This window comes from Hoplias malabaricus, chromosome 3, assembly GCF_029633855.1.
Source record: "Hoplias malabaricus isolate fHopMal1 chromosome 3, fHopMal1.hap1, whole genome shotgun sequence".
Classification (NCBI taxonomy): Eukaryota; Metazoa; Chordata; class Actinopteri; order Characiformes; family Erythrinidae; genus Hoplias; species Hoplias malabaricus.
Window position 1 is genome coordinate 31,003,566 of NC_089802.1, and position 17,883 is coordinate 31,021,448.

The window sequence follows — 17,883 nt, forward strand, 5'->3', positions numbered from 1 at the left end:
CACTGCCTGCAGAGAGGACCAGGGAAGGAGGCTCAAATCCATCCTAAAGGTTAGTGAGAGTTTGATTTTTATTGACGAAAAAACTAGAAAGGGAAAGATTGTGCATGAACTTTAAGGTGGTGTGTTAAGGCACTTGAAGATAATTTGGCTGTTGGGAGTGTTTACGAAGAAGCCCTGGTAAAAATGATGGACAGGAGCTGTTCCCCCAGGTTTAATACTTCATTGAAAACAAACAAATCACAGACAGGACCCAAAATGCTTTTTGTTTAAATCTGAAAATACTGGCTTCTTGGAACACAATAATAAGCACATTTCTAGGTGGATTGGTTTTTCAATATTGTCCATAGGTGTGTTAAAGATGCCATAATTTCCTCAGGACAGGATCTGTTCATGCAGACAGCTAGGAATTTTCCTTTTATTGTGCTTTATTGAGTTTATTCTGCTCATTGCAGCTGTAACCCGTATGGCAGGAGGCACAAAACACCCCATCAATTGGTGCATGTACAGGTAAGTGTACATGTATAGTGTTGAAAAATTTATTTATTATGAAAGAAATGTACCAAACGGTCTTTCAGCTTTACAAAAACAGTTCTTGTTATATTAACACAATTAAATAGGTTTTTGGTAAAATACGAGTTAATTAATTAAAACCTATTTAATTTAAACAAAAATCAGACCTACTCATTCTCATAATGTGGAATTGATGTGATCAATAGACGTAACATTGATATGATGTAATTAAGTGAAGGGTCAAATCTCGCGCGAGAAGATTTGGGCGGGAAAGTATCAGCTAGTGCTCCTGAAGTGGTTTTGAATCAGGTAAGAACAATTCAAGTTCAGGTTTGATATTTTTACATGTTGTGAATGCCAGCTCTAGACTATGTTTCTTTGGTTGGTGTGTTTCTCTACGTTTATTGTAGAGCAGACAACCGTCGTATTTACCTGATGATGCATATTATTTTTATAAATTCAAGTTGTGGGGTCTGCATTTGTCCACTGCAAGAGATGATGTATGTATTTTATGTTTGTTTGAGACTAAACAGGACAAAAAAAATGAATTTCTGTGCCTGACAGCTGTTTTAAGGCTGTTAGCTGTTAACATTTAAGTTTTTATGTTTCATATACTTTGAGGATCATATGTGATAATCAAACGTCTGATGATTACAACAAAAAGAATTTGATGAAAATCAGTTAAATACTAAGGGAATCATAAACTCGTCATATCTCCATTAAAGTGTATTTGTTTACGAGCGGATCTGGACCGTCCCAATATGGCGGGCGCGCAGACGCATTGCTTCTGTTAGAGGTATGTATGTATTGGGGGACGCGTTAGTATACCTATCTCTCAAACCAAGGAACTCTTCGAGACGGTCAAATCTCGCGAGAGTATTTGAGCGGGAAAACTTACTGTAAGTGTAAGGATGGAAGGTCATATCTCACGAGAGAAAGCCACTGCAAGCGGATTTGGGGAGGAAAGTTTTACTGAGGTTCGAAGCAGGTGAAAACGTGTGCGTGTGAGCTGGATAATTTCCAGACACAACAGAGACAGTGAGTGTAGGAGCTAGTTTAGCATGGCGGTTAGTGAACTCAGGTTTACACCAAAAAATAAAATAAAACAATTATAAGTTAACAGTGTATCATTCAACCAGCACACATTAAATCATCCACATATAACAATACAGAGATTTTTTTTTTTATTATTTACTACAGAACTCACGGAACATGACAATATTTAATTAATGAAATTATTTAAAATTATATTTGTATATAAACATGTTTTACATTTTATAATTAAAGGTATATAATTGTGTTGTATATGTATGTATAAATAAGACAAAGTCAAGACAAACTGCAAAAATAAATGGAAGAGTAATGTAAAAAAAAAAAAATATTTTGGCATGAAAAAAAACATTCTTGTGCTCTTTGTCGCTGCAGATTGACAATCTCAGTCTTCCGGAGTCAGTACTTTCACTGTGGACTTCAGTGTTTGTGGTGAGTATAGATGATTTGTATATTCATTCTGTTAATGTCAATCCTGATAGTTCTGTAAATTGGATGCTTTGTCTGCAACACTGATCTTTTTATATAACTTACATAGTTGCTGGGACTCTCCCCATCTTTCAGAGTCTTCAACTGACGCTATATTTATATACAAAGATTTTCTGTAATTGAATTTATTTTGATTCTAGAACAAAAACTAGGTGTTTATGTACACTGTACTTAACAATCTAATAAAAGTCTAATTAACCTGATCAACAATGCTGTGCATGAATGGAGAAATCAAGAAGCGTAATAACAGAGAGAAAGCTGGGGTAGTTAGGTAGTAGTTGAGGTAAGTTTTAAGAAATAAAGTGACTACTTGTGCTGTAGATGGTATGTGCAGCTGTTAGACTAAAGCTTTCTACACTCACTGTCTATTATATCAACTTTGTTTACTATATAGGAGCCCTTTGTAGTTCTACAATTACAATCTGTAGTCCATCTGTTTTTCTCTGCATGCTTTATCCTCTTTTCACCCAGTTCTTCAGTGGTCAGGACTCTCACAGCACCACCACAGAGCAGGTATTATTTGGGTGGTGGGATCATTCTTAGCACTGCTGTTGGTCCTATTCACTGTGTGTATGTGTTTATATATACACACCTCAACACTGCAATTGCAACACCATGAAGGGAATGTCATGGAGTTATGGAAATCATAGGGTTGATTACCATGTTAGTAATATGTAAATGATGAAAAATTGGGAACAAAATATTCAAAACATCTTGATTTCTTCAGTATCAAGTATGAGTGCCACATGCAGAAATGCATGCACTTGCACACCTTGCCATGCTATCAGTAAGGTTATAATTGGCTGTCTGAGGAATGTCCTGCCAATTGGGCATGCAAGTAATCAAGATCCACTGCTGTGAATGTCATATGACACTGAGAGTTTTGAATAACCCCTCTTGCAGAGTTACTTGTGCAGGCCTTGGTGTTCTTATTTTTGTAGCTTTGGTATGACATTGTGTGTATGGCAGTGAGCTGTGTCGTAAAACGGTTTCATGTTGTTTCAGATAAATGCAGAGATCAGGTGCATCACAACTATGCCTCTACAGTCAAGGTTTCTGTCACTGCTTGACCTGCACTCTGCAGATCTCCTGAGTGTGTTTGCGAAGCGATCAGGGCAACAGGGCAAGAAGCTCACAGACACGAAGACAGTAAGAATTTTTTATAATTTAAAGGAGAATTGTTGTCGTGTATTTGCTAAGTAGTAAGTAGAGGGGCGGCAAAATGGCACAGCAGGTAGGTATCGCAGTCACACAGAACTGGATAAGAGGTTACAGATGAATAATGAATGAATGAATAAAAGTAAGTAGACAAATATATGCATTATTGCATATTTATATAAAAAAAAATCCATCAGACTTTCACATTAGTACATATGTCGTTGCTACCTGTCACTGCTTAAGTGTTTGCCTTTGTAAAATTAATCAAGTGAGATTAAGATAGTAATCATAAACTTAATGAATCTCAGGCGTGTTGTTTTTGTGAAAGGATTTTGCTACAAAGACAACAAATACTCCTGATTCAACTTGTCAGCTGATAGCCAGGTGTGGTAGGGTTAAAAGTGCAGGAAATCGTCCCTCCAGATCCAGGATTGCCACCCCTGTGATATAGGGTGCATAACTTTATTTGTACCCAGGCACCTGAGGTGACTGCAGATTGTACACATATGAACAAACTAGTTAATTGCTAGTTTTGACATTATTGGTGCTTTGTGTTTTGTTGCCGTAAAACCAGTTGCCCCTCTGTACAAATGAAGTTATACATTTGGGAATATGAGAAAACTCTGGTAAGGCTGTTTGTTGGTATGTTACAGCAGTTTGGTATGCAGTAATGATTCTGGGAGGTTGTCTGCCATTGTTTTAGTCTGTTTTCTGTCTGCTGCATTTTGTTTTTCAGATTGTTTATGCCGATGCCAGCCTCAGGTTAACTGTTACAAAACGCTTTTGCCTACTTTCATCCATGCTGTTGACAATTAGAGTTAAATGGTCTCCATGTTCTTTGTTTTAATCCTTGAGGATGATGTTGATGCTGGTAGAGAGTGCATCATAAAAGGACTGTACTTGTACCTCAACGAGGATCCTGAGAATCTGGTGCAGGAGTACATGGTGAGTACATATTAAATAATTACTAGTAGTCTAGAAAGAAAATGAGTTAGTTTTAGTAATTAGCAATGAATTAATATATTATTAATAAAGTAACAGTGTTTAAAAAAGTTGGACACAGCTTCATCTGTGTGTCTTATCACTTTATACTGTGTAAGTACATGATGTGAGTTAAAAGTCTGAGTGTAAATATGGAACCCAGGTGATGCAATTTGAATTTTGAAAGCAATTTGGATGTGTCAGACTTTCACATTGTCAATTGCAGAGTTATGTGATTATATGACAAAAGTGGGGATCTATGTTGTCAGAGAGACTCCCAGCAGTAACTCTTCTGATGTTGGATTAATCCTTGAGGGTGTGGTGGTGCTTCACACTCTGGAGAATGTGGCCCTTACAACTGCCATGCTGTTTGGACATTTTTATGCCTTAAATATGAGGTATCCATAAAAGCTGTGCTACACCTTGGAAGTTATTTAAAAGGTAATAATGGAGTTGCAGCCAATCTAACAAGAAAGGCCCCTAGCTTGAAAACAAAAATACACCAGTGAGGAGAACTGAGTTCACTGTTCATGTAAAAGAAACATATCTCTACGTTTCTGGACTGAGTAGTGTGGCTGGTTTTATTGCTACTCACAAAACTAACATATAACCGAATAGTTCTTAGCCTATTTGGCACTTCTACAGATGTAATTACTGTGCAGTTCTCTACATGTTTGATTTTACCATTTTGTTTTGTCATATTAGAGTCATTGTTGATATTGTTGCATTTAATGTGCACTTAAGATGTACCGAGGTAAAACACTGGTATCTGCTGAGCTTTGCTTTTTCTGTTTTCTATTTGTTACAAACATGACATTTTGTGACAGCTCGCGTGCAGGTTTCCCATGCACCTATGACCCCAAAACACTCATCCTGCCCTTCTGACTCTGTAGGTTTTATTACCCACACTCCTTTTCTGTCACCAAGATTCAGAGGGGTCACTAATGGAGTTAAGGTCACTGAGGTGCCCTAAAGTTCAACTGTCCTAACTAACACTTGGAATTTATACTACCAGCCTAAGTGCAGATGTGTTAAAAGATCTAAGGAATTAGAAAGATGTAAACACTGAGTCAACATGTCAGAAGGTGTGCAGATTCTAAACTGTTTAAATGCATGGTTAAAATACTGGTTAATCATTCATATGAATACAAGGTTTCATACAATGAATATGTAATTATACTTTCTAATTTTAACTAATCATCATTCAATGATATTTGTCCACTAATACAAAGTAATACAATTATTTTTCACAACAAAGTTTTATAACATAACTGTCATTGTTTTCAGTAAAAAAAAAAAGGTGGATAATATTAATGATGAAGGAATGCTTAATTAGAAATATTAGTCAAGAAAATAATTGCTGAAGGTTTAATGTATACTTTAAATGTAATGTTTGCAGAAAATTACATTTATAAATTAATTTTTTTAGCTGTATGGAGTTTAATTTTTACAGTTATTAAAATATTGATATTAAAAATATTGGGAGGTTGCTCAGTGTGAGAATTGGGACCAAAAAAAAAAAAAAAAGAAAAAAGATATTGCTAGTTGAGTTAAAAATAGCACTGGAATTATGGGATTGTATTTTGTTGTAATAAAATTGTTTAAGACGTTTTATCTAATCAAATTTTAATAAATCTACACCAACACAGTACGTGTTAACTATAAATAGTTTGTCTTAAATTTAACTTACAGAACTGTGCTTAAACAAATTAAATTTATTTATTTTCAATCAACACAAAGTACTCCTGATGATTAAACATAATTTGATTGCTTTAGAAGCAACTTACAAGATTGTCTTAAATCAGAACACACCATTTATTTTTAGTCAACAAGAAGTACCTGGACTGACTGAACATAAATAAATTGTTTTGATTTAACACTATTCTGTTTGTTGCTCCCAAAACGAACGGTTTGTGTGCAACCAATGTCCACTATTGAATTAAGTGAATCCAATGTGGGGGTTTTTTCAGTGTATATTGTCAATAGTATTCGCTCCTCTGCCTCCACCAAATTTAAAATGCAGTCAGGCAAGTACCGTTCTCCTGGCAACTGTCATGCCCTCGTCAAGTCTGTTTTTCCGACCATGTGCTGAGAGCGAGCACATGGCTATGTTTGTTGTTGTTTCCTGTCTCCTTTGTCCTATGTCTAGTCGGTCGTGTTTTCTAGTCTGTCCGTCTGTCTCCACAGTTTCGCCGTGTGTGTTTTCCTAGTCATTGTTTCATGTCGTAGTTTCTTTACTTCTGTCGTTATTTCGTTAACTCTTTAGTCTGTCAGTCCCGTTTGCCCTGTTTAGCTCCCCGTGTTTAGTTTAGCCTGCTTGGCTCCCTGTTTGTTTTCGTTCTGTTAAAGTCTTTGTTTTGTTATTATTCGTTATTAAAGTTTGTTGTGTTTTAGCGAGTGCGTCCGCCTCAGTCAGTCTGCCCCTCGAGCCTGACAGCAACCACCAAACCCCGACTCTCTCTCCCTCCATTGCTCTTTCTCCTCTCACTCATCTTTACTTGATCCTTCCTTAATTTTTCAAACATCTCTGTGCACGCATGCATGCACACGCAAACACTTTCAGCTCTTATCAAGCACTATGCAAATCTAGTTTTTTTTTTTTTGTCTGCTTTTTTGATTTGTTTATGATTCCCTTAGTATTTAACTGATTTTTATCAAATTCTTTTTGTTGTAATCATCAGACGTTTGATTATCACATATGATCCTCAAAGTATATGAAACATAAAAACTTAAATGTTAACAGCTAACAGCCTTAAAACTGCTGTCAGGCACAGAAATTCATTTTTTTTGTCCTGTTTAGTCTCAAACAAACATAAAATACATACATCATCTCTTGCAGTGGACAAATGCAGACCCCACAACTTGAATTTATAAAAATAATATGCATCATCAGGTAAATACGACGGTTGTCTGCTCTACAATAAACGTAGAGAAACACACCAACCAACTAGGTTACCTTGCTAACCATAACATAGCAGAACCTCCATAAATTTACTCTTAATGGCCAGAACAACTCACTAACTGCACTATTACATATTCAGGTGCTCTTTAAGAGCGATATATATTTTAGCATGACCGAAAATCAATATAAACGTAGAAAAAAATAATAAAATAATCAGCGGTATAATCTCTACACACTCTTTCTCTCAGCTGAATAGCGGGACACAGAGAGGGTGTGTAGTGTCTGCAGTGAGACTGCCTTGCAAGAAATAACAAAGGCTCTCTATAACAAGTAGAGATTTGACCCTTCACTTAATTACATCATATCAATGTTACGTCTATTGATCACATCAATTCCACATTATGAGAATGAGTAGGTCTGATTTTTGTTTAAATTAAATAGGTTTTAATTAATTAACTCGTGTTTTACCAAAAACCTATTTAATTGTGTTAATATAACAAGAACAAGGTTCTGCAGTTCTCTCTGGGAACATCGAGGATGTTCTTTGCCAGGCTTGACTAAGCCCACCCACCAGCACAAACCAGGCAAGTAGATTACACAGCGAACAGGTAAGTGATTTTAAGGATACACTTACAGATAATGGCCATTTGTTTGCCCATAGTAAGGGTATATCTACAAAGCTTGTTCTAAGAAATATAAAACTTTGTTACAGTATCAAGACTGTGTCTGTCCCCCGAATCAAACTTAAACCCAGAAAATATCAAACAGCGTGCCCCAATAACCTAATCACTATTAAACCATCAGAAACAGAGGGTAGTATCATCCCCACAGACCTAAAGTTTGGCCTACTCAATATAAGAGCACTTAACTCTAAAGCAGTCATTATACATGAAATAATAATGGATCAGAAACTTGATGTTTTATGCCTTAGTGAAACTTGGCTCAGAAATGATGAATATTTAGCACTAAATCAAGCCACTCCTACAGGCTATAAATATGTACACAGCCCCAGACTAATGGGCAAAGGGGGTGGATTATGTATAATTTACAAAAATAATTTAATTATTAACCAAAAACATGGTTACAACTTTACTTCCTTCGAAATTATGTACATTAACATAATTAACCCCGCCACAAATAAGAACACAATCTCCTTATTAAACATTTATAGACCGCCAGGGCCCTATTCAGAATTTATAAAAGAATTTGGTGAACTAGCTGCTAATTTAGCAGTGTCATGTGATAAGTTAATAATTGTAGGAGACTTTAACATTCATTTTGAGAAAAGTGATGATCCCCTAAAAAAGGCGTTCACATCAATCATAGATTCTGTTGGTTTCACACAAAATGTATCAGGTCCTACTCATTATTGTAATCACACACTAGACTAGGTTTTGACCCTGGGCACGAACATAAAAAACCTAAATATTCTCCCTCAGTCTTCCACGGTCTCAGATCACTACCTAATTTTATATGAACTGAGTTTCGATGTTAAAAAATGTACATGCCCACATTATTATCTAAAGCGCTCACTAACCCCATCTACAGCCCCTAAATTTACTGAAAACATCACTGATTTATTGACCTCAGTCAGTAGTCCAGCAGACCCACTGGAGCTGGACAGACTAACAGACTACTTAGATAACACACTTTGATCAACTTTAGATAGTGTAGCACCGCTTGAGCGTAAAAAGCTACAACAGAAAAAACTCGCTTCCTGGTATAATGAAGAAACACTCACCTTAAAACAAACCGTAAGGAAATTACAGCGGAAATGGCGGTCGACTAAACTCGAAGTATTTCACTGTGCCTGAAAAGACAGCCTTATCCAATACAGAAGGGCACTCGTCAATGCACGTTCAGCACATCTGTCCTCACTGATTGAAAATAATAAACACAATCCTACAGCACTCTTTAATGTAATCTCTAAACTTACAAACAATCGGGCAGCTACTGATCCACAGATCCCAGCCATTCACACCAGAAATGCTTTTATGGACTTTTTTAACAATAAGATTGAAAATATTAGACAATCAATAAAATACCATATTACTAAATCCAGCCTGTCTGTCATCTGGTGTGGATGATATAGAACAAAACATAGAAGAAAGATTAGAGGACTTTGACCCACTACCACAGCTAGAACTGGAGAAAATCATCTACTCGTCAAATTGTATGACCTGCACACTTGATGCAATACCAACAAAACTATTTAAAGAAGTATTACCAGTCATAATCAATCCCATCTTAACAATCATAAATTCGTCCCTTAGACTAGGTCACATACACAAAGCATTTAAACTAGCAGTTATTAAACCCCTGATCAAAAAACCGAATCTTGATCCTAGTGTACTATCCAATTACAGACCCATCTCTAACCTTCCCTTCATATCTAAGATCTTAGAAAAAGTTGTGGCCCAACAACTTAGGTCATACTTGCATAAGAATAACATATATGAAATATTTCAATCTGGTTTTAGGCCACACCATAGCACTGAAACAGCTTTAGTTAAGATAACAAACGACCTTCTTCTCGCCTCTGATCGAGGCTGCGTATCCATGCTAGTTCTACTAGACCTCAGTGCAGCTTTCGATACAATTGATCATACTATTCTGCTAGAAAGATTAAAAAACATGGTTGGAATAACAGGAACAGCCCTATCATGGTTTAAGTCTTACCTCACAGATCGCTATCAGTTTGTAAACGTAAATAATGTTTCTTCTACTCATACAAAAATGAGATTTGGAGTTCCCCAAGGCTCCATTTTAGGACCTTTACTATTCATATTATACATGCTGCCACTGGGCAGAGTTATTAGCAGGCATGGCATTACCTTCCACAGTTACGCAGTTGACACACAGTTATACATATCAGCCAAACCAGATGACAAACCTACACTAAAGAAAATGGAGGACTGTGTTAAAGAAGTGAAGCATTGGATGTCATACAATTTCCTTCTGCTAAACAGCGACAAAACCGAGGTTCTCCTTCTAGGTCCAAAACCTGCTATAAATAAGGTATCAGACTTAATACATAATTTTGACTTCCCTGTTCTCCCGAGCTCATCAGCTAAAAATCTGGGTGTTATAATTGACTCAGATCTATCATTTGATCAGCATATAGGTAACATTACAAGAATAGCTTTCCTACATCTTCGAAACCTCGCTAAGTTAAGAAACTCCTTATCCCTCCCAGATGCGGAAAAATTAGTTCATGCTTTTATTTCATCAAGATTAGATTATTGCAATGCACTTTTATCAGGATGCTCCAGCAGAAACTTGAGTAAACTCCAGTTAATTCAAAATGCTGCAGCCAGGGTCCTCACTAAAACTAGAAACTTTGATCATATCAGCCCAGTATTGTCGGCCCTTCACTGGCTTCCAGTTAAATTCCGTATTGATTACAAAATTCTTTTACTCACATATAAATCCTTACATGGTCTCGCCCCTGAAAACTTGCAAGACCTCATCACACACTATGAACCACCAAGATTACTCAGATCTCAGGGCGCCGGCCTCTTACTAGTACCCAGAATTCATAAGACTTCAGCAGGGGGAAAAGCCTTCTCCTACAAAGCCCCTCAGCTCTGGAACAATCTTCCAGCTAGTGTTCGGGATGCAGACACAGTCACTATGTTTAAGTCTAGGCTCAAAACACACTTGTTCAGTTTAGTCTTTGGCAACTAACCTCTGTCTAGTTTAATGTTGTCATTTCAGGAACTCATGGACATGGAGAATCAGGGTAAACCTGGATGATGTGCTCACAATTTCTCTTGCTTGGAACGAAAGGATGTCTTTGCCTGTGCTCCTTCTGGTTTCCCTCCTCCCAGTCAGATCCCTCACTACACTAAAGAAAATATTCACATGCTCTTATTCTCTACTGCACTCAACTAAACTAACTACTTCCCTTTACTGTTTTACTGTTTTCTGAGAGAATGGTAGCCCACTGATGGAAGATTGTTTGCTGGATTCTCCTGCGGCCCAGACCAGACCAGACCAGCTGCTCACCTTATTATTATTATTATTATTATTATGTAGCATAATGACACTTCATTGGTGATCATTTAAAATTCAATCTATAGTTTGATCAGAGGAGGATGGGTCCCCTTTGTGAGTCTTGGTTCCTCCCAAGGTTTCTTCCTCCAGCCTCGAGGGAGTTTTTCCTTGCCACTGTCGCCTTCGGCTTGCTTGCATTGGGCTTTAATTTAAATGTTCTGTTTTGAAACTGTGAAGCTGCTTTGTGACAACGTCAGTTGTAAAAGGTGCTATACAAATAAATTTGATTTGAACTGTTTTTGTAAAGCTGAAAGACCGTTTGGTACATTTCTTTCATAATAAATACATTTTTCAACACTATACATGTACACTTACCTGTAAATGCACCAATTGATGGGGTGTTTTGTGCCTCCTGCCATACGGGTTACAGCTGCAATGAGCAGAATAAACTCAATAAAGCACAATAAAAGGAAAATTCCTAGCTGTCTGCATGAACAGATCCTGTCCTGAGGAAATTATGGCATCTTTAACACACCTATGGACAATATTGAAAAACCAATCCACCTAGAAATGTGCTTATTATTGTGTTCCAAGAAGCCAGTATTTTCAGATTTAAACAAAAAGCATTTTGGGTCCTGTCTGTGATTTGTTTGTTTTCAATGAAGTATTAAACCTGGGGGAACAGCTCCTGTCCATCATTTTTACCAGGGCTTCTTTCACAAAAGAAATCTAACCTCAGTTGATCTAGAGCTGGACGAATCAATGGAACATGAAGGGGGTGGTGTACTAGAGCTGAATGAATCAAATGAATATGGAGAAGGTGGTGTAGTATTAGCACTACAATCCTATACAAAGAAAAAAGGTATAAATGCCACATGACAGTATTGTTTTTGTGTGTGACTTGTCAGACTAGTTCATTTGAATACAATATGACGAGCAGACAAAACATTATTTTCAAATGCGATTAGTGATTATAGTTGTACTACAAAAATTCAGGAAGTTCAGGGTCATGTCTGTGTGTAGCCTTTGAATTGTACGTAAAGAGCAACCTATGAATACATTAACCTTTTTAGCACTATGCTATCTCTCAAATCTTAAGGATTATTATTCACTAACTGTATGGATAAAATGCTGAATTTTGGTGTTTTCTTCAATAGAACACTTAAAATTACATGTACATGTGTTTTTGATCATAAGAATGATTCCATACGCTTCCATCTTAGTGCTGAATATCAAAAACATTAGGCGCTCACTGTTTCTTTTTTGTCTTGAAACAATATTTTACACTTCATTTCACTATGAAAGCAATCATCAGATGTCCATTTTGTGGCTTAGATGTCTTGTGTTAACATTTAGCACTATTAGTCTCTGACAAGCCATGCTGATCTTACTACTTGTCCTAAATGTGTTTTCTTTTGGTGTAATATACCTCTCCAAAGTGCTAAAATAGACCACTTGGATATGTGTATGTTCAAATACAATGTGAAAGAAAGTCAAGAAGCATGTTCTTTTGCTTGAACATTTATTTTTCAAAAGTCACACTTATAAACCCAAATATGTAAAAGAATCAAGCTCAAATAATAAATAAAGTAAATACAAAAAAATAAAATATGAAGCAGACCTCGTCTCCATAACAAAAGAAGAGGCAGAGCTTGACACCTCAGGCTGAGATGTTGATGGGGTGTCAATGGTTCAGGTGATAACAGTGGGGGGTAGTGCTTTTGGAACCAGAGAGAGAGGCCCTGTGTCTCTCCGTTTCTGTGCTAGGCTTCCATTCCTCATCACTGCTTGCTTTTGAGTCCGGTTCAGTATCACTACAAAAATAAGTGCAATAAGTAGAATTCAATGAATTAGTAACAGTACAGTTGCTACTTGAATGTGTGTGTGCTGAATTATGAAATAGAAGCACCAAAATACTCATTTACAGCAGTAATATAAATGTAGGCAAACAACAAAGCAATCTGTACATGACTGATTTTCCTAAAACACAGGCACAATAATATTACTAAACCCATATATGTATAACTTTGTGGTAGAGTAAATATATGAATAACATTATAACATTTGTATAATAATATGTAGGAGCTATTCTTGAATAGCTACATTTATATTTATAGCATTCGCCATACGCACACGTGCAGAAATATTTACAAACGTGTTTTGTGTTTGGGCCGTTTTTTTTATTATTATTATAAATAAAAACACTACAATACTGATTACAGCACTAAAACAACCTAAATGTAGCCAGAAAGGTAAATATATATATATATATATACATACCTGTTGAGTAAAGGATCCTCTCCTTCCACAAAAGCATTTTCGTCTATTGAATCATATGAATATTCGCTGTTACTTTCCAGCGGCTGCTCGGTATCTGACTCTCTTTCCAGTTCAGCCAAAACCTCTTCTTTTGTGTCGCCATTGCGAAGATAATCAGTAAAACAAGCAAAAACGTATTGAAATTCTAATATTCGGGTGAATTCCTCCTTCAAAGTGCGCTCCAGGCGCTCTCTCTGTAGCTGCGCAGCGGGGTTTCTCGGCTCCTGGTTTGTCCGCATAGTCGCGCGAGGTGTCCAATGAAAGCTTAGGGTTTCAACTTTACGACAATATAGATTGTTTTATGATCATGTGATGTCCCTTGGCTGGAGGATTTTTTCAAAGTAAGAGCACCCTTTCTGGGTTTCTTATTTTCCTATAGATTACTATAGGGAAATAGTGGATTATTTTTGATAGTAAAATAGACAAATCAGGGCTTGTTAGTTTCAGGAGAATCTCAGGAATTCAGAGATGCTAAGCATATACATATAAGTTGTTTTTATTAAAGTAAAAGTCATAAAAACATTTTTTTCATTTTCGGAATCAGTGATAATGAAATATAATTATTTGCTGTAATAAAAATAAATCTAAACAACTGGAAGAAAAATGGTTTATCATTTCATAATTCTCAGCCTCTGCCCTTTCATTGGATAAAAGATTTATTCCTATTTATTGAAATATATTGTTATAAAGAATATAAATATATTCAGCCCCCTTCAGATTTCTGCATTTTATCTTTTGGGCACACGATTTTTCTGAAACAGGTTACTTATTAGCTACCACAAACTTTACTACTCCATTGGAAGGGCACAGGTCCAGTTTACATTTAAAACCTTCAAAATGTTGATGATCATGCACAGACATGAGTCATGTACAACACCTCGTAATTATGGAATGTGTCCAGGTGAAAGATTCTAAAAGCTACTCGCACATTCTAGTGTATTCTGGAACCTTCAGGTTGCTAGGTGCTATGACTGTGACATCACCAGTGACATCACACTCACACTGAAGCATCACCTATAAAAGGCTACGTTCACATGAGCGCCCTCATTCTTGCATTTGAATTGAGATGTCCTGGTAAGACGGAAGTGTCTCTTTTTCTTTGACTTCGTCACTTAGCACAGACTCATAAAAAAGTGTTGAAACTGTAATTAGCAATATAACAACCACATTTCGATTATAACTGCATTATTATTAATAATACTAGCTGTGGAGTTATTATATGTAATAATTCATTCATTGTCATTAATCCACCTCCAAATTAAGGAAAGAATGGGGGTGTGTTCACAAAAACCAAGTGTAATATAATGTATATGCGTTACAAAGCTGATCACGCTGTGTTAATTGATTTTACGTGAGTTATAGTAAGTCTTTCATAGCTAATTAAGTATTAATTTACCTTTGTAGGAATATGTCTTCTGAAAACGATCTCCTGTGGGAAATCGTTCTTGAGAGTGTCCGGAATGTTCTGGACAGCCACCTTGTTGGAGAGTGGGCGGTACCCTCGGTCTCTCACGTGGACATCCACGCAGAGATCACCCTGGCCATCACTGACCAGATCTTTGTAGCGATTGACGGTCTGGAAATTGACTACATGCATCCAACCAGTGATGCTCAGGTGGATGAGGCAAACGAAGAGTTGCCCAGGGTGCCGAAGTATACCCGCATCCAAGATTTTATCTGGAGCCTTCCAGAAAATGATACAGATGAAGAGAAGGAATTGGAAATCAACCACAAGTCCCAAAGAGCACGGTCCGGATCAGAGGAGGCGAGCATGGAGACGATAAGCCTCATGTCTCAGTCTTCACAGGTCGATCAGCCTGAGAAGACTGAAGATGATGTGAGTGTGGTGGACTGCACCTGCTGTGGTCCTGTCTCTGGAGTGTGGTTCTCCGTCAAGAAGAGAGTGCGGGGCCTTTACAAAAGGGTTTCGCGCCTCTTCAAGAGGAGGGCACCTCCTGCTCCCTCCACGCTAGAGTGAGGGGGCAGCAGTGGTAGAAGCTCAAAACGAGCTCCCACTGCCTGCAGAGAGGACCAGGGAAGGAGGCTCAAATCCATCCTAAAGGTTAGTGAGAGTTTGATTCTTACTTGAAGGTGGTGTGTGAAGGCACTTGAAGATAATTTGGCTGTTGGGAGTGTTTACTGTTTAACTGAGGAAATAAAAACAGCAGCACCTCTAATAAATAAAGTTACACTGTGTTTTTCCAGGTGTTTGTCAGTTGGTTAACAGCTGTGATTGTCTTTCTTTCAGAGTGTCAGTCTGAGGAGGTGCAGGGAGTGAGTGAGGTCTCAGAGGAAACCATTACAGAAAAAGTGACAGGAAGAAGTGGAGCACAGCTCCACAAGAGCAAGGGGGTGGTCAAAGGGGATGAACAAGGAGACCATAAGCCTCACATCTCGGTTTTCACAGGACGATCAGCCAGATCCTGAGAAGACTGAAGATGTTGTGAGTGTGGTGGACTGCACCTGCTGTGTTCCTGTCTCTGGAGTGTGGCTCTCCGTCAAGAAGAGAGTGCGGGGCCTTTACAAAAGGGCTTCGCGCCTCTTCAAGAGGAGGGCACCTCCTGCTCCCTCCACGCTAGAGTGAGGTGGCAGCAGTGGTAGAAGCTCAAAACGAGCTCCCACTGCCTGCAGAGAGGACCAGGGAAGGAGGCTCCTCTTTTAGCTTCCCAAATCCATCCTAAAGGTTAGTGAACATTTGATTTTTATTGGAAAAAGAACTAGAAAGGGAAAGATTGTGAATTAACTTGAAGGTGGTGTGTTAAGGCACTTGATAATTTTGCTGTTGGGAGTGTTTACGGTTTAACTGAGGAAATAAAAACAGCAGCACCTCTAATAAATAAAGTTACACTGTGTTTTTCCAGGTGTTTGTCAGTTGGTTAACAGCTTTGATTGTCTTTCTTTCAGAGTGTCAGTCTGAGGCGGTGCAGGGAGTGAGTGAGGAGTCAGAGGAAACCATTGGGGAAGTGGTGACCAGTCCACAGCTCAGTTTCAGCTCATGATGTGCTCACAGAAGCTTCAAGCACCAAGTCTTAGGGACCAGGGTTTCACCATCTAGGCCTGCAGCTGAGTAAATCCTAAGTTCTTCAGATGAGCTTCTCACTTCTTTCTGAGGAAAACAGTTTCCGTTCTTTGTGTTTTTGCAGGTCACTGAAGTAATATCTGAGCTTCAGAAGTGCAGGGGGAAGATCTCGAGCTCCACAAGAAGCAATGAACAATCAGAGGTCTTCAGCTCTACGAGTCTGCGCTACAACCTCCAGACGCTCTAAACAAAAGACCTATAAAATTTATTGAAATTTACAAAAAAAAAAAAAAGAAACTAAATAAATGATGTCATTTTTGAAATGTCTTTAGAAGAAAGAAACTTTTTACATTGTCACAACACAAGAGCACAAATACATGTATTCATTCATTCATTTTCTGTAATGTCTTCATCTTAATCAGGTCTGTGGTGGGTCATTGGGTAGTTTCTTATCCAGTTTCCTATTTAATGACATGAGGAACACTGAAACTGGTAACTTACACACAGCTGATCAGAAGAGCAGTTAACAAACACTGCAAATTGATTCTTTCGGTGTTATTTTTCTGTAAAAATAAGGGGGAAAAAGTGCTGCTTTACAATGGCTCCTTGCATTTACATGTGCCACTTGAAGTTGGTGGAATAAAAAACTCAAAACTATTTAAAAACTATTTTTTATTATTATTTTAATATAATCTTTTACATTTATACATACCTGGTAACTGAGCTTTTAAACATATTTAGAAGAATTCAGTATTTTGTCTTAATCTCTTATTTTAAGAGCATACACCTTAATTATTGTCAAATAAGGTGCAGACATATTTATGGAAAATCTATTTTTAAAAAATATTGGTGTCATGTCCGAAAGTTTAGAGAAATGTTTCAACAGGTCAGTAAAATTAGTCACTTTAAGGGCTTTAAATATCATAAGCAGAGCTGCATAGTACGGATGTTTAAACTTAATGGAGCAATATAGCTGAAGGTGAACAGCTTCAACTAGTAAGATATTTAAAGATATTCAACTAGTGAGATATTTAAATGGTTTTAGCCTATTTAAGGCTGATGATTTAGCCTTGACAATATGTTTGAATATTTATCCTGTAGCTCAGTTAAAACAAAGTTACCTTTATTCTTTTAATTACTTTTTAATAACATTAGAAAAATACCCTTCCAACAACTGAAATGTATAATCCTAAGAGCTGATAAACATCTGTGGTTGCTTATGTATTTATACTGAGTAATTATAACAAAGAACATTTAAGGACTTCAATAGTAATGACCCCTCAGGTCAGACGTGTGTCTGGGCTGGAATTAACTGGCTAAATTGAGAAATGCTTTGTGAAATAAGCGCCTGAATAGTCAGTGCAATTCATGGTCAATACTGTCCCCTTGTGGTCAAGTCTGGATATTATTACACTATTACACCCTTTTCCTTAGTAGCTGCCAACATGAGCAAAGACAC